Raw genomic sequence first — 18758 nt, forward strand, 5'->3', positions numbered from 1 at the left:
ATGACAATCAATTATGTGGCCTCGTCCGAGCGCAGGAAAATGTGTTTGTGTAAGGGTGTCTCAATCAAACTATAAAAATGCAAACTGCTTGGACTTTTTTGGATCTTGCACTCTAGACCGCAGATGTACTGTTTTGAGACTTACTGGTAGGTTACACTGGGTTTACTGCACTGCCGACCTAGTCTGCTTGCTTCGGATGTATTAATTTGCAAGGGCTTTCTTTCTCGTGTTTGCCCCACCCCCTGTAGTACGGGCACATTATTTGTGTCCTTCCAATGCTCATTTTCAAGGCGCTACAATGTTCTTTTTGTTTAATCACTCCACGAGAGTGCACGTGTTTTACATCTGGCTTCCTAGTTTGCTTCTTTTTCCTCCTTCGTTCTGTGCTTTCTCTTGTCCATATGCTTCTCCCATGCCTGCTCCAATGTCCAATTAGTTTCCTCCCCACGAGCTCACGATGCGCTCTCCCCATTAGTTTGCTTCAGTCCTAAGAGTTGCTTACCCCCACCCATGTCCTAGTGTTGAAACCTCTGGCCTCCTTTTGCTTCTTCTGAGCCCCACTGTCTGCGATTCTGCCCTCATATTGCTTCCAACCAACCAACTCCCCCGAATGCTTCACGAGACAATCTCTCAGCTTTGTTTCTCCCTTTGCACTCGGTTCCCAGAGAAAGTGAGAATAGTTGGATCTGCTTCGCCAGGAAGCAAATGACCTACACGACTTTTGGGTCAATTTTGCTAGGGAACAGATACCAGAGCTCGATTTCTAAAGGGGAGCGGTGGCACCAAGAGCACCAGGATCTACAATTACGGCTGGGGTGTCTATGTGGAGGTCAGACCCTCCGAGTTTTCACTCAAGTCCATTCCCCACCGGTAGGTCCAGCTGTGCTCCTGCCGTCCCAGAGATGCCGCAGACGAGCAGAGTTGTTGCGCCTGGTTTCTCCTCCACGAGTTTTATCATCACACTTTAGTACTCGCCTACAAGGCAGCTTTTAGCGTTAGCCGTCTGTTCCTCATTAGGTTTTTGCCTACACAGTGCTATAAATGGGGTGAAAAGGGTGGGGGTGTCTCTACAAGTAGAGTGACCCAAGTCTACATGTGAACTGCAATCCTATGCTTTACATAGTATGCGGACTGACCACCTTCAAGGTCCTTGAGTTTTCTACTATAGCATTCACACAGATCACAACAACAACAATCATATGCCTAAAACCCAGACATTGTTTTTTTTAGTGTTTGTTGGTAGTTTGATATAAAGGAGTAATAATTATTTTTAGGTCTCGCGACCTATCGATGCGCGCAAGCGCATCGAGCGTAGCGAGAATTCATGTGGCGAAAACATCTTCAAACCAAAGGGCTTTCAGCCCCGCGGTTTTCATGCAGTGCCCGTGTACATGCACGCGCATTGCATGCAAGCCCAGCCCAGTCCTCCCCTTATTCACGCCCACCCACCAGGCTCTCCCGCCCCCATCAGGCTTCTCTCCCAATCCGCCTGCCTCCCCTCGCGCATTCACGCCTCCCACCAGGCTTTCCCGCCCCCATCCGGCGTTCACGCCTCCCACCAGGCTTTCCCGCCCCCATCCGGCTTCCCTCGTAATCTGCCTGCCCATATTCGCCAACGGCCTCACCTCCCTGTTGGTTGGACGTTGGATGGGGGATGGTTGGCAGCCCCCTGTCTCTTTCTGCACTCCTCAGTCCCACCAGGGAGCTCCACCCGATGCTTCCCTCAAACCTCCTGTGTTTTCCGGACCCGTCCAGCCCACTCAGCCTGGCCCTTCCTCCGTTGATGCCTGGGGCTCACACTGGGTCTCCCACCATCACGTTCTCCAATTTCACACTCCACTCCGTCCATTCTCGCACTGGCCGGTATGGTGTCTGAATTGTCTCCTTCATTACCCGTTTCCCCGGTCTGTATCTTGAGCTTGTCGTGGGCCCTCTCACTCCCCTCCACAGTCTCTTTCTCCGGGGTTCTCCATGCTTTACCAGCATGCGACTGCAATCGTTGGCCCTGGGGCGCTTCCCACTATCCCCCTCCGCAGGCTGCACTACAGTCTTGTATTGTGCCCCCTCTCATCCCTCCGGATGAAGGTCAGTCCTCCACTTGCGGAGTCGCCTCCCACCTGAACTGCTGAAGGCCCCTCACCACCGCCGTCCTGTGCACTTTGCAGCTCCTGTTATCCTACGGCAGAGTCTCTATTTCTGCTCCTAGGCTCCTCTTCCGACTACGTTATTCACTTGCGCCTTCTTTGTGATCCCTGCACTGTTTCGGGCTGCAGAGCGTGGCAGGCAGGGCCATGAGTTCTCTCAGGCCTGTGGTTGCTCCAGCTCACCTGCAACACCTCTCCATTTCAAGCACCACTCGCGTTCTCCCATTCATCACAACCTCCTCAGCTCTTCCTATACTTGCGCGTCTTGGGGATATCTGGAATCCCTACCCCCGTTATTACCTCTGGACTCAGACATCCAGTGCACTCCCTGCAGCCCGCCTTCGCTGCTGTGATTGCGCCGTCTCCACGCCTCCGATCTCACTGAGTACTCTGCCCGCGGGCTCTCGACTTCAGCACTCGTTCTGCATGGCGGGGCGCCATTTTGTCTGCGTCCGACTACGTTATTCACTTGCGCCTTCTTTGTGATCCCTGCACTGTTTCGGGCTGCAGAGCGTGGCAGGCAGGGCCATGAGTTCTCTCAGGCCTGTGGTTGCTCCAGCTCACCTGCAACACCTCTCCATTTCAAGCACCACTCGCGTTCTCCCATTCATCACAACCTCCTCAGCTCTTCCTATACTTGCGCGTCTTGGGGATATCTGGAATCCCTACCCCCGTTATTACCTCTGGACTCAGACATCCAGTGCACTCCCTGCAGCCCGCCTTCGCTGCTGTGATTGCGCCGTCTCCACGCCTCCGATCTCACTGAGTACTCTGCCCGCGGGCTCTCGACTTCAGCACTCGTTCTGCATGGCGGGGCGCCATTTTGTCTGCGGCCTCCCGGGATCTTCCTTTACCTAATCCCGCTTTTCTCGCAATCTGCGGCACGAGACTCCCCCAAGGCCTATATTACTTGCTCTGGGGCTCTTCCACTGCTGTTCCATCAAGGGTTTAGTGAGGCTTGGACTCAGGATTCTGGTGGATTCCTAGGGCAGAGCTCCGCGGTCTACTCCCGGCTTCATCAGGGCCTAGCCAAGCCCTTGAGGAAGAGGGCCTACTGTGGCAGCCATTAACCATGTATTCCACTGGGTGGCCCTCAAGTAACATACAGCCATGCTGATGTCTGAATGAGCTTTGAATCCCTCCAAGTCACCCTGGACTCCTTTATTCCATCTTGCTATTGCTGCTGCCATCATAACTTTATCTGGTTCAAATGTAAAATTAACAATTGCTCCTCATCGGTTGTCTGTACTCCTCCATTCTAATTGTTTATATTGTTGCATACATGCAATCACAAAAGTGTGGGTTCTCTTCTCTCCAAACCTCAGGGAAATAATCTCATTCATAGTTTTTGCTCTCCTCAAAATCTGAAGCAAAGCCCCGCCCAGACTGCAAAACCACGCCACTCACACAGGCAACACAAATCACACAGCCAACGCCTCACACACAGGCAACGCCACTCACACAGGCAACGCCACTCACACAGGCAACGCCACTCACACAGGCAACGCCACTCACACAGGCAACGCCACTCACACAGGCAACGCCACTCACACAGGCAACGCCACTCACACAGGCAACGCCACTCACACAGGCAACGCCACTCACACACGAAAAACTCACCTTGCCAATAGATCGCGCAGTACGACAGGTGGAACTATTACAATGGCAAATAACAATGCCTTTCACTGTTGTTATCATTTTGAATACATAAAGGGCTTTGTCATTTACACAACCAATAGCTCAAACTTTCCTACTGCGAGACCTATTGGCAACGCCAGTGCTTGTTTGGTAAATAATTACAAATGGTACATGAGGCCATCACTGTGTGCACACCGAAGAAAGGCCAAAGATTGGATGACCATGCAATCTGAACACTTATGCCCCACTGACTAACACTGCCTTCAGTCTCAGCTCCAGTGCCACATTATGAACACCCTCCCACAACCAGAACTCACTCACCTAAACGAGACTCGGCTCACATGTACCATACAAGCATTGGCAAACCCAATAGCTTAACCTTTTTGAGACAAGAGTTCTAGTCTTTGCACTAAACAAATCAGAGCTTACAAATATTATTTTAAAAAAATGCAACGTATTATACAGTAACATTGCTAAAGCCTTTGGCAGCATCAATATGTTTAAATGCAAGACTTAGTTTGATAAAGCTGGTTTTCATTTTGCTTACTTGACTAAGTTTCCTTTGGGACAGATAGTATACAGTAACAAGACCTTGTTCCTAAAATGTAAATTATTTTGATATGCTTCTAATTAGGACTATTCGCCAGGGGCGGTGGGTGACATTTCAAAGTGGTGGGCCGCAAAGTGATTTGCATACAGCACTGTAGCGAGCGAGCCCGAACCCCAAAAGGGGGGTTTGAGGGGTTACCCCCCCCCCAAAGAAAATTTTGAAAAAAAAGGAAAAGAATCGTGCATTTTAAAGCAAATTTGAGAAAGCAGGAAGGTTAATAAAGCAATTGTGAAAGTGCAATTATTACATTAATAGATGGCATAACATAGGTAGCTGCTTATTCAGTATAACCGCAGAATGACCATGCAAGGTTCCACAGCATATTCTAAAGCAGAACAAAACAAATCGCCCACTCTGCGACGTTTCGCACTTTCACTGAGCTATGATGGACTCTCTGCCCTCCTGCACTCTATGGCACCCATGCCCTGTGCACCGTCTACCACTGCGTCACACTCCCCCATGCGCATACCACTCGGTTTATACTTGTAACCCCATCCTTCATCCGCTTTTTTTGTTGTTGCAATTTTTATATAGCGCAAACTCGACCAGAAGGTATTACAGCGCTTTACATAGACACCAATCACAATACACATCATTTTCGATAAACACGGGGAGATTAAGTAATTTGCCCAAAATCACAGGTTGTTGAGCCGAAGCAGAGACCCAAACCTGATTCCCCAGCTCCAAGGTTGGTAGGACATCCTGGGGAGGGAGGAGAAAAAGGGAGGGGGAGAGGAGTCAGGGGAGCCCTGGTGAGTGTGAGAAGAGGGGAGGAGAGGAGAGCAGAGTGAGCGCGTCCCGGAGAGAGGGAGTGAAGAGGAAGGGGGCTGAGCGCGGACCCCGTCAGAAGCAAAGGACGAGGAGCTGACTAGAGACAGAGAGAGGGCAGAGGAGAGAGAGAGAGGGCAGCTGGCACCAAGGAGAGACAGCGAGCACGAGGCACAAGGAGGAGCAGGGCGCACGTGCACAGAGACATCCTTCAATATAGATGAAGAGAGAGCGGAGGACATAACGGGGCAAAGACCAAGAAGGGGAGAGTGACAGACTGGGCAGAAGAAGTGACAGGGGGAGGTACCGAAAGCGGAGGGGCAGACAGAGTGCCTGGGCAGAATAAAGACAGCGCGTGAGAGAGGAGCGCTCTCACCCCGAACACCATTTACACATCATCCAACTTCTTGAGCAGCTGCTCTTCATCCAATATTCCAAGAATCTGTACTTTACCCAACACCCTGAGCATCTTCACTTTACCCAACACCCTGAGCATTCACATCTCATCCAACACCCTGACTGTTGGAACTTCATCCAACACCCAGAGCATCTGCACTTCGCCCAACAACCAGAGCATCTGCACTTCGCCCAACACCCAGAGCATCTGCACTTCGCCCAACACCCAGAGCATCTGCACTTCGCCCAACACCCAGAGCATCTGCACTTCGCCCAACACCCAGAGCATCTGCACTTCGCCCAACACCCAGAGCATCTGCACTTCGCCCAACAACCAGAGCATCTTCACTTCACCCAACACCCTGAGCATCTTCACTTTACCCAACACCCTGAGCATCTTCACTTTACCCAACACCCTGAGCATTTACATCTCATCCAACACCCTGACTGTTGGAACTTCGCCCAACAACCAGAGCATCTGCACTTCGCCCAACAACCAGAGCATCTGCACTTCGCCCAACAACCAGAGCATCTGCACTTCGCCCAACACCCAGAGCATCTGCACTTCGCCCAACACCCAGAGCATCTGCACTTCGCCCAACACCCAGAGCATCTGCACTTCGCCCAACACCCAGAGCATCTGCACTTCGCCCAACACCCAGAGCATCTGCACTTCGCCCAACACCCAGAGCATCTGCATTTCCCCCAACATCCAGAGCATCTGCACTTCCCCCAACACCCAGAGCATCTGCACTTCCCCCAACACCCAGAGCATCTGCACTTCAACACCCAGAGCATCTGCACTTCACCCAACACCCAGAGCATCTGCACTTCACCCAACACCCAGAGCATCTGCACTTCACCCAACACCCAGAGCATCTGCACTTCCCCCAACACCCAGAGCATCTGCACTTCAACACCCAGAGCATCTGCACTTCACCCAACACCCAGAGCATCTGCACTTCACCCAACACCCAGAGCATCTGCACTTCACCCAACACCCAGAGCATCTGCACTTCCCCCAACACCCAGAGCATCTGCACTTCAACACCCAGAGCATCTGCACTTCAACACCCAGAGCATCTGCACTTCAACACCCAGAGCATCTGCACTTCAACACCCAGAGCATCTGCACTTCAACACCCAGAGCATCTGCACTTCAACACCCAGAGCATCTGCACTTCAACACCCAGAGCATCTGCACTTCAACACCCAGAGCATCTGCACTTCAACACCCAGAGCATCTGCACTTCAACACCCAGAGCATCTGCACTTCACCCAACACCCAGAGCATCTGCACTTCACCCAACACCCAGAGCATCTGCACTTCACCCAACACCCAGAGCATCTGCACTTCACCCAACACCCAGAGCATCTGCACTTCACCCAACACCCAGAGCATCTACACTTCACCCAGAGCATCTGCACTTCACCCAACACCCAGAGCATCTGCACTTCACTCAACACCCTGAGCATCTGCACTTCACCCAACACCCTGAGCATCTGCACTTCACCCAACACCCTGAGCATCTGCACTTCACCCAACACCCTGAGCATCTGCACTTCACCCACACACTGAGCATCTGCACTCCACCCAATACCTTGAGCATCTGCTCTTCATCCAAATCACTGAGCTTTTTCACCTCATCCAACAATATGAGCATCTGCACTTCATCCAACACCCTGTGCATTTACATCTCATCCAACACCCTGAGCATTTAACCTCAAACACCATGAGCATCTCAACTCACCCAACACCCTGAGAATCTGCACTTCACCCAACACCCGAGCATCTGCTCTTCATCCAAATCACTGAGCGTTTACACCTCATCCAACAATATGAGCATTTGCACATCGACACCCTGTAAATGTACACCTCCTCCAACACCGTGTGCATCTGCACTTCGTCCAACACCCGGATCAGTTACACGTCTTGCAGCACACTGCACAGTTACAAAGAAAGGCACCGCTTGCAACAATCTAATGACTACCTACTGCTACAGCCCTACGGCTGCTGGGTAACGGACGCACAATACAGGTCTGTCTGTCTGGATTACACGAGGTATCACCAGTATTGCCATATGTCATCGACCTCGGAAGGATAAACGGAATCCCAAACTTTGACCAAGAGTTCAAGCGCAGATCCCTGCAGTGGATGAATTAACCCACCGAGACATGAGATTCGGCACAGACATAAACAGTGTCCTAACAGGACCCAACAACCAGCCATCACCGAACATGGGTACCCCCTGCGCCTGCTAGCGAGCACCTCCTCTTTGGCAGAGGTGCGTTACGATCAGAGCTGCTGACTTTGGAACTGAGGAACCATGTTCGAGTCTCGGCGTCGGCTAAACATCCTGTGATTCTGGGCACATCACTTAATGTCCTTGTCTCTAAAAAATGAATGCGCCATTGTGTGTTGTAACTGGTGCTCATGTAAAGCACTCCAATACAGCAGGAGGTATCCTCTCCCAGGATACCTCCTGACTCCTCACCCGGGATAACTCGTACCTCCTCACCCGGGATACCTCCTGCCAACTCACTCACAGGTAGAGAGCTCCATCTGCCTCCTCATCCCAGACCCCACCTGCCTCCTCTCCCAAGATACCTCCTCCCTCCTCGCCGGGGACATCTCTTGCATCACAAGCCCGGACTCATCTTCGGTGAGGTAGAGAGGCCAACCTGCCTCCTCTCCCGGACCCCTCCTGCCTCCACACCTCGGACCCCTCCTGCCTCGCCACGGATAGCTCCTCGCTGTCCCACAGAAGCTCTTAACCCCTCGGCCCTGACAGCACCTCCGTCAGGTAGAAAACTCAGGCTGCACTTTCAACCCGAATGCATCTGAGAGAGGTAGAAAGACCCCGGGTTGTCTGCTCTCCCTGACACCCCCGGGTGAAGAACAGAAGGTTCAGACTGCCTCCTGACCACGGGTGGACCTCAGTGAGGTACAGAGACCCCAGGCTGCCTGCGCCCCCGGATACCCGCCTCGGTGAGGTACAAAGACCCCAGGCTGCCTCCTCGCCACGGGGGGGGGGGACTCCTGGGAGGTACAAAGACCCCCAGGTGCCTCCTATCTCCCGACATCTCAGTGAGGTATAAAGATCCCAGTCTGCCTGCGCCCCTGGAACCTTCATCGGAGAGGTACAGAGACCCCCGTGTGCCTGTTCCCCGGGACACCCACTCTGTGAGGTACAAGGACCCCTCCCGGTGAGGTACAGAGACCCCGGACACCCATCCTCACCATGACCTGCATTGCGGATTTCTTCGCCTACGAGACCATCAAGTCCGTGGTGGTGAAGAGCTGGACCATCGGCGTCATCAACCAGGCCGTGCAGCATCGCCTACTTCGTCGGGTAGGCGCGGTCTGTCCGTTGGTGGATGTGTGGGTCAGTCCTTGTGTGTGCAGAGATGGACGTGTGCGTGTGCCATTGCCTTTACTGTTGTGATAATAGCACTGTGAGTCTGTCGCAGGCCATACATTCGATTTGGCATGGATCTTTCGCGAGAGGCAGTGCCTCTTCCTTGACAGGATGTCCCACCACGCGCGGCATCCAATGATGCGCAGTGGACCATGCATGCAGCGCCAGGATTGGCTAGGGGGGGCACATTTGCTGCTCGCCCAAAGGGCGACATTTGCTGCTCGCCCTGTCGCCCTTTGGAAACCCGGGCTGTGGCAGCAAACAAGCACCCCTGGGTCCCGCTGGGGAACTTACTGCTTGAGAAAGTTGCCAACTTTCCCAAGCATGCGCACTGTAAGTTTTCCAGCGCCATGGGACTGTCACTGCGCACTACGGTCTGCTGCAGCCTGAGTGTGGACTGTCACTCAAGCTGAAGCAAGCCACCCCCCCCTGCGCAATTCCCGCCGGCGGCTGTATTTTATTTAGAAGATAGTTACTAGGATTGCGGCCGGCGGCCTTGATGCAGGTCCATGGAGGCTGGTGGGGCTACGCCCCTCACCCCAATTGACGCACCGCTGCTGCTATTCGCAATATTACAGGAAATTTATGCAACTGAGCTACTGTGCACGGCTCACAAAGGAAAAATGTTAAATTGAGCAACCGGGCAGTGTTCCACAAGATTCAAACCAAAAGGCTCCGTCTTTTAGAGCCATTTCCGAGTGTTAGTATAGGATTTCAAAAGTATATTTGCATTGTTATACGACAAGAAGAGCTCAATTCTTTTCGAACAGGCCAGCACTATGCTCCTAAACACACTAAAATATATTCCACAAATACTAGTGATAATATTATGAAGTTACGGCTGTACATTTGTTTTTTTACATAAACCTTACTCATCAATTCGAGGAATATGGACTCTAGCAAATAAGTCCATACCACTTGAAAAACAAGCATTTACAATGCAATGGTCTCGTCTTTGTTAAAGTTAGAGCTATTGGCATTGTACATGACATTTTTGTTTTTAAAAACGTATAAATAAATGGCATTGTCATTTAAAATGCCAATAGCTTAATCTCTCGCAAATGCGAGACCTATTGCATTTGCACCCTCACACACCCCCCCCAGCGCGCCACACACACACAGCAATGCAATAGGTTTCGCATTAGGAAAGTTTGAACTATTGGTTGTAAATGACAAATTTTTTAAATTATGTGTTGGTTTTGAAAATAGCAAACTTATTAGCTTTGTCATTTACTATGCCAATAGTTATAACTTTTGGAAATGTGACACCTATAGCATTTGTAATGCAATATGTGTTGTATTTACGTGACTTAGATGTATTGATATTACAAACAATGGCTTTTATATTTAATAATTAATACTTAAAAGTTATTGTAATTTATAATGGCAATAGCTTAAACTTTTGTAAATAACTTCTGTGAAGATTATGTTCAGTGTACTTTATTGTGACGAAAATCCTAGAACAGAAGTGAAATATTTACATCTTTTTGTGACATTTGTAATAAAGCTTGAAACATTGAGAGAACATATTTGAACCAGTTGTTGAATGGTAGCACAGATTGATGCTGTGGTGGCGCTGTGTGATGTGTTGGAGACGAGTGATGCTGTGGCATTCAGTGATGCTGTGGTAGTGCATAGTGATGTTGTGGTGCCCCTGAGTGAGGGTGAATGCCAGAGTCCCTGGCGGATGATACCACTGAAGTCCAGGGAGTGGAATCATTTTAGGAGAGCGAGGAGAGGAAGGAGAGGGAGGAAGGCGTGGAAGGCACGTCCCCCCCCTCCTGCATATGGGGACCATGTGGACATTTTGTAGAATGAAGCGATTCCAGTCCGGCCCTGCCTCTGGCACCTGCACATGCCACTGGTTGTAGGGCTGCAGGAGGAAAGGGCTCTCTCACCTGTCAGGAAGAGCTCGGCTATCTCCCTGTATTCAGACATTTATTTACCTGTGCCCGGTGACATGTCTTCCTGTATCCAGGCAGCTCCTGCCTGGCGGGAGCTGAGGCATTATTACCCACAGAACTCTACGCAATCAACCTCTAGTCTTGGAAAGAGTCCGTAAACTAGAGCGTGAACCCCAAAACTCAACCGGAGATGGAAAATGATGGGCTCCAAGCCAAGAGCTACCTGTGAACACAGCTACAGCAGCGGCGCTTCATTAATCTAGTCATCCTTCATGGAGAGCTGCACCCCGGGGGATGGCCGGGCAGCTCCTCTGACTGGAAGAGAATTGGGGGGTGGGGTGAGTAATCCCGGGCAGAAGTGCGAGGCGCTCTTACCTCACTGGCCCATCTCCGGAGGCCCGGGTACTGGGCTGTGTGTCAGGCGGTGGAGGACAAAGCTCTGGTGACTGCAGCGCTTAGCTTAGCTGTGCTCTCCAGGGTTCATCTGCCCCCACTCCCCGCAGGTGTGTCTGTGTAACGACACATGGGGTGTAAAGCGGCCACTCTGGTTGTGCGTTAGTCTATCACAAGAGCACTCATAATGCGTGCGACACACAGGCACACGGATCATTACAGCTTGCTGTAAAGTCATGGCATTGCCGTCCGTGATAAGTGAAGATCCTGTAATGGCATCACTGTACATTATGCACACCGCAATGTCATCAGTGTCCAAGCTGCACACTTGTAACTTAATCATACTGCACACTTGTAATGCCATCATAGTTCAAGATGCACGCTTGTAACGATATAGTGCACGTGTGTAATTTCATCACTGCCCATAAAGCACGCTTGTAATTTCATAATGCACGCTAGTAATTTCATTATAGTCCATGATGCACGTTTGCAATGCTATTGTAATGCAGGCTTCCCATTTCATCATAGTCCATGATGCACGCTTGTCATTTCATCATAATGCATGCTTCGAAATTCATCACTGCCAATAATACACGCTTCGAATTTCATTACTGCCAATAATGCACGCTTCGAATTTCATCACTGCCAATAATGTACGCTTCGAATTTCATCATTGTTCGAGATAGGCGAATGTCTTGTATAGGCACAACGTCAAACACCACATGGATCTACACTTATTTCAGGGATTTGCAAGGAGATTGTTTTTTTTATTATTCTAACTCTAGACTGAGTAAACTCCTGAACAAGCGGTCGCCATTTTTTTGAAGCTAAGCCTCTTCCTTTTAAGACTGGGGGGTGTGTTTTTTTGTTGAGTGACTGATGACGTCACGGTGAGAAAACGCAAAAAACACACCCCCGAATCGGGAAAAGACGGGGCTTTAAGGGAGTGACGCCCATCTCCTCCAATGGATGGCCAGCATTTACGAGGCCAGAGAATAGAGTAGAGTGGCGGGTTCAAGCCCCGTACTAAGAAACATTAAATCTCCGGACCTAACTGCGCAAGCGCAGCCTTACGTACTCGACCCAACAAGTGATGGCAACCCTTAAACAGATGAAATAGTAAAAACGAATCGTTTTAAACAAACAAAACCTTTGCAATTCACCAGTTCAAGTTCTCTCGCATAACTAACTCCTGCCCTAAGGTAACTAGAATCCGTGCCCAGTATAATCGACTAAAGGCCTACCCGATATGCAGAAAAGGATGACCAAATGGAGTAAGTGCTACAATGCCATCATACCAGTAAGCGCTATGCAAATGGCCATAACATAGCTTGGGCAGAGATCACCTCATATTACTTCAGACTACTTAAATCCTTTCACAGGTGCACAGCAAATCATGTCCCAAGCAAATCCTATAACATACAGGTTTCCCTTAGTAAGAGAAGAGGAGGGGTACATCTTTCCTAACATTTAATTAGGGCAGTCCCTCCGAAACATCTGTTTCAAACGCATTTTCGTTTGTATTTCATGTTTAAAGTGTCACAAAACATTAATTAAGAACGATTAAGATGCTTAAAAATTATTGATTAGTGACTGGAGATGAAACAAGAATTGGCATAGCCAATAGGGTTTGCCTATGTGAGCGGTTCTCAATATTTTAAGGAGTTTGTAAGTAAGAGTGACAATGGTAAGCAATGTGGGGGCTCCAAGCCCCTTACTGTACACAATTACCCCAGCAGCCACAGTGACGGGAGCTGTTGGTACGCAAGACATTACCAGGAGCTAAAGCTATCTAGCACCTAGACACCTAACTTAGCCCTTGCCTCCAGTTACTGTTGTTCCAGACAGATCCAGTGACACAGCAGCTGCCTGAGTTTTCCTGCTGGGGTTTCCCGACTGGGTCTTCTTACTCACTGTTCTTCCGGTCAACAGGACCTACTTAATGCAGGCTGCAGCGAGATGGCGCTTTGGAATACTAAAGGAAAGCCCGTCTACACCTGGACCGGGCTCAGCTTCACCACCCTTGGCCCTGTCGCCCCCAAATATACACCATCAGAGCTCTAAACCCTCGCCCCGCTTGCCTCAAACACTGCTACTGTGCCGACCCACGTTCCATGGTATGACCTTTCACCTGCACCCACACAAGCCCATCGACCAATCCCACCCCAAATACACCACAGACACCACCTGAACAAAAACAGTTAGCACAGTGTTTCGTGTGTTATGCCTCTGTGAATCACATCGTTTAATATTGTAAATATTGAAAATGTGTAACTACACAATCAAAACTGTATTTCCATTGTGTCAATTATGAGGAATTCCAATGCTTATGTTGGATGCGAGAAGGTGCCCGAGGGTTAGCACAGTGTTTTCGATTTTCCGTGTGAGCATTCCATAGTTAGACTACAACGTCCAGCATTCCATAGGGGCCTTTATGACACACCCACCAACCCCATGACCCGGCTGTTTAAAAAATATTCCTGTAAGGCGCCGCGTCTAACCCACGAATGGAACTTCGGTTGGAATTGAGGGATTGATTTCTTCAACACGAGTAAAGTTTCTCACGCAAACCTTCAGCGTGTTTTCGTGCAATTAGATTGTCGGGTTTAAACTATGAGACTAACACGCTACCGCTCTCATTCCTTATTACAGCCGGCTCCGGTGAAATTGACACCGCCTGCGGGCTCGAATTGGGTTCGTGTGTCCGTGCGCATAAATTATGGATTCTCTGGCGTTCAGGTAGGAACGTTTCCCTTTGCTCCTTGCCTGTCATTAGGTGTTTTAACTCGGTTTTCACAACCGGCACCCGTATTTACTTTGGGAATCTTTTTCATTACTCATCTAGCCAACTACTTCGGCGCAGCAAAACATGTGAGCTGTTCACCCACTCTGAGTGTGTACCGCGAGGCGGACATCACGTTTTCAGTTTACCCACGTATGAATCACAGGTATGACTCACATCCCCGAAGGGCGCATGTAATTTATGACTGCTCTATTATGCCACATACAATGAGTCACTAGTTGTGCTGAGTGTTCCTTATATGCTTTTTCAGAACTGATTGCTTTCTGAGAATTGCCCACACTACGGCAACGCTTGTGCCCTTGTGCAGGTAATTATTTCCCTTGTTACTTTGGAGCCAGAGTATACTTTCATGGTACTATGATATACAAACCTGACACCAACCCTGTATGTCTTTACAGATTTATTTTTCCCCAGTCCATGTCCTGAAGAGAACCTATAACATCCAGGTTCGAAACGCGTCGACACCCCACCCTGTGGCAACTTCAAAGGGTGCCGCTAGGATACAACTAATTCCACTGTATTGGACCCTAGCAGTGCAACCCCATCTAAATATCTGACCACAAGGTTTTGGTAGACAGGCAGGCACTCATTTCCATCTCTATCCCGCCTGTCCCTTGGTTTCATAGTTCTAAGGACTGGTTTTTCTCCTTGTTTTATGCATCAGTATTGCATTGTTCAATCTGCAATTGAATTGAATCACTTTATGTTCTAATGTCTTGGTGTGTTATTATTTGTCTCGTTTGACTCGATTGGTGTAAATAGTGTACATTTGTAAATTTGTATTTTTGTAGATACTATGTACATGAACCTACTGTCTTGATGGTTTTTCTGTTTGTGCCCGTGTTTTTTTGAAACTTTAAGAATCTGAAAAAAGAAAAATAAATGTGTTTTGGAATATGTGGTCACGTGGAACATATAGACTGCGTACCTGAAAAATTCCTTTGTTAAACTGTCCTGTCCAGCCACCCTGTTCTGTTTTTCATGTTGTAGAGATCCGGGCTGGGTAGACGTAGGATCCGAAACCTTCACTGGTTCACTGCCCCCAAATATACACCATCAGAGCTCTAAACCCTCGCCCCGCTTGCCTCAAACACTGCTACTGTGCCGACCCACGTTCCATGGCATGACCCTTCACCTGCACCCACACAAGCCCATCGACCAATCCCACCCCAAATACACCACAGACACCACCTGAACAAAAACACCAACTCAAATAGGAGTTTCTCAACACAATTCCACTATGCAAGCATTCCGCTTAATTATGGGGCCTCATCGCCATCCTCGCACCAGACATTGTCTTCCTCACCGAGACCTGGCTCAACCTCCACTTCCGTCCTAGACATTGCCACAGCGATCCCCGGATATAAAAATCGCCCACCAGGACAGCACCAACAAGTCAGGAGGGCGAACAGCCATCATCCACAAAAAGACCATACAGTGTACCACCACAAACTACAACACAACTACTCATGTGGAATATCTCAACTTCAAGCTAAACATAGACGCCAAGACAACCATTAGAGGCACACTCACATACCAAACCCAAGGCTTCTGCTCCAGCAACACCATTTCAGACTTCACTGAGCCCATAGCCTTATCCTCCAAGGACTACATCTTCCTCGGTGAACTAAATTTCCACATCAACGAACAAAAACACTGCACACCTTCTCAACAGTATGAAGCCTCGGATTGGCCCAGATCGTCCATGATCCCACACACACACACACCCTCCCTCCCTCCCACAGGACACACCTGGGGACTCAATTTTCACCCCCAGCTACCACGTTAAATAAAGCCATTACATATACCTCACACAGACCATCACTCATTCGTCCACTTCAGCATTTAAAAGCTCCTGCACCGCCACGCCCAAAATGACAAACGCCACCCCACCGGAGTTGTAGCAAAATCTCAAAGAGCAGCTGGGTGACCCCCCCTCAACACCTTCAACCCCGCTACAACCACAAACCTCAAACAAGGAGTGAAAAACTTAAACATGTGGATTACCAATTGTCCCCATCAAGAGCAACATCCAGAGAAAATCCTCTAAAAAAAGCCAGCTGGCACATCAAAGAACTCAGGACAGCAAACAGTTGGAGAGGAGATGGCGAGCCAGCAAGGACGCTGCCAACCTAGCAGCCTTCAAGTCCTCCTTCAACCTCTACCACAGCCTGATGAGTGCAACAAATAAGACAATCCTTGCTTCACACATCAAAACCAGCAACCACAACACCAAGGAACTTTTCAACTTTGTTAAAGAATTCTCCAACCCAGCTGCCTGCAAAAAATCAAAATCATACCCTCACAGGAGTTGCGCAACAACCTGGTCTACTTCTCTCACAACAAGGTTGCAAACATATACAGAAACTTTGAACCCCAACCCACACCTACGAACTTTGACAGATATGCCACCACCATAACAGACACTAACCACACAATGACTACCTGGAACATCCTATTCACCACATCCACTATGAAATCCATCTAATTAAGAGCTGCCACAGACCCATGCCTGCACACATCTTTGACCTCTAAACCAAAGAATCGGCCAGGAACACACTACCCTACTCAAAACCTATCACCACCGCAACATTCTCCAACACCTGGAAAAACACAGCAGTCAGACCACTACTCAAAAAACCCTCTGCCGACCCCAGCAAGCTCAAACTACTGGCCAATCTCTTTGCTTCCACTCCCAGCAAAGGTACTGGAAAAGATTAACAATCCACTCATGACACCTGTAGCAGAACCAGCTACCAGACACTTCCCAATCCAGCTTCTGCAGCTATCACAGCACCGAAATTGCCCTGATATTAGCCACCGGAGACATCTGAAACATCTTCTACCGAGGAGAAACAGCAGCTTTGATTCTCCTTGGCAGCTTATAACACTGTATCCCACCAGATGCTGATCGAAAAACTCCACCACATCGGCATCTAGGGGATGCACAAAATGGATCACAGGAAGAACCCAGAGTATCCAACTCTGAACCCAAGGAGATCACCTGCAGTGTCCTCCCCTGGGCGCATCCCTCAGCCCCATGCTCCTCAACGCATACATGACCCTTACTGACCAACATCGTCAGATCCCACGGTCTCTAATTTCCTACGCAGACGACACAAACTACACCCAGAGAGCAAATAGTGGGCTGAACTCTGCCCACCGATAGATCAGCTGGGTGCTCGTTGGAGGGGAGGGGGGGGGGGGGGGGTTCGCTTCCCACTGTTCGTAGTGGGACGCTTAGCCATTATCAAAATGGTGGTCCTGCCTCAGCTTCTGTATTTATTCAATAAAATTCCTATTCCATGAACAAATACCTTTTTTGCCAAAGTACACACGATTTTGACACCTCATTTGGGGGGCAGGGGTGTTGGTATATAACCTTGTATTGGATCGCACACTCACTCTTTTGTACGGACGGCAGGGTGGGGAGGGAGGGGGATTTGGGGATCCAAACAAGCAACTTTACTACCTGGTGGCGCAATGCAGCTATTCACGACATCGCCCTACGCAAAATAATCACTTCTACTCAAAATGTGTAATCTGGGAGGCACTTCTTAAAATAAAAAAAAAAAAGGGAAGACCTACAGGTGCACAACACCCCCTTTCAATTCCAAACCTGGCTACAGATCTATAGTAGGGGGGGGGGGGGGGGGGGGGGTAAACGAGCCTTTTGTGTGAGGGCAGGACACAGTATAAACAAATGTAAGTGTGCCCTGCCTCCCTCTCTCTCAGCTCAGGAAGACCGTATGTAGATGCACCCAGCCCGTACTGTGTGATGGCTTTCTGGATAGTATGCACAAAGCGTAGCAGTCACTCTGCCCTAGACATGATTGGAGTCATGCTGCAAAGCACAAAACGTTATAAGCACAGAAACGCTCACTTTCTAAAAGCGGCATTCCTGAAATAGTGATTTAAAAAAAATCCACCTACACCAGTATGCTTGACTTTTCACTACCATTCCAAACATGGCAGCGCTACTCCTTTCGGATCGGGAATAACCACTTAAACTTATATAAGGGAATTCCTAATGCTTCTTCTATGAAAGAAGTAGGTCTCAAAATAGTGGGAACCAAAACGGGGTGTAGGGCATTGCCTGGACATGCCACACAATAAAGGCACATCCTACCTTCCACTAACACGGCACCCTACCCATAGAGCAACCTAGGGCCTTCCTTAGGGGTGACCCTTGTGTAGGAAAAGGAGAGTTTAAAGCTTGGCAAGTAGTTTTAAATGCCAACTCAATGTGGCAGTAAACTGTGCACGCAGGCACTTCAGTGCCAGGCCGGAGACAGGTTTGAAAGGCTACTTCTGTGGGTGGAGCAAGCAACGCAGCAGGCCCACTAGTTGCATTTTATTTACAGCTAATGAGTATATAGGATACCACTGTGCAAGGGACCTACATGTAAATTAAATATGTCAAACAGGTGTAAACCAATCATACCATATTTAAAAGAGAGCACATGCACTTTAGCACTGATTAGCAGTTGTAAAGTGCAGAGTACTAAAGCCAAGAAAAGCGGGTCAGAAAAATAGGAGGAAGGGAAAAGTTTGGGGATAACCCGGCAAAAAGGGTCAGGTCTAACACATACAAACACAATGTTGCTTCCTAAAATAAACAAAAAATCACGGGAAGGTGCAAACATATGATCACAAAGTACCCTGACCGTACCTGCTCACAAC

At 49.2% G+C, this 18758-nt stretch overlaps 1 protein-coding gene across 1 annotated transcript in view; it reads right to left on the minus strand.

The window, feature by feature from the left end:
* The window catches only part of C2_1H2orf69 (chromosome 2_1 C2orf69 homolog), a 52141-nt gene that overhangs the window by 2466 nt on the left and 30917 nt on the right, over positions 1-18758 (minus strand).

This window comes from Lissotriton vulgaris, chromosome 2_1 (genome assembly GCF_964263255.1).
Source record: "Lissotriton vulgaris chromosome 2_1, aLisVul1.2, whole genome shotgun sequence".
NCBI classification, from domain to species: Eukaryota; Metazoa; Chordata; class Amphibia; order Caudata; family Salamandridae; genus Lissotriton; species Lissotriton vulgaris.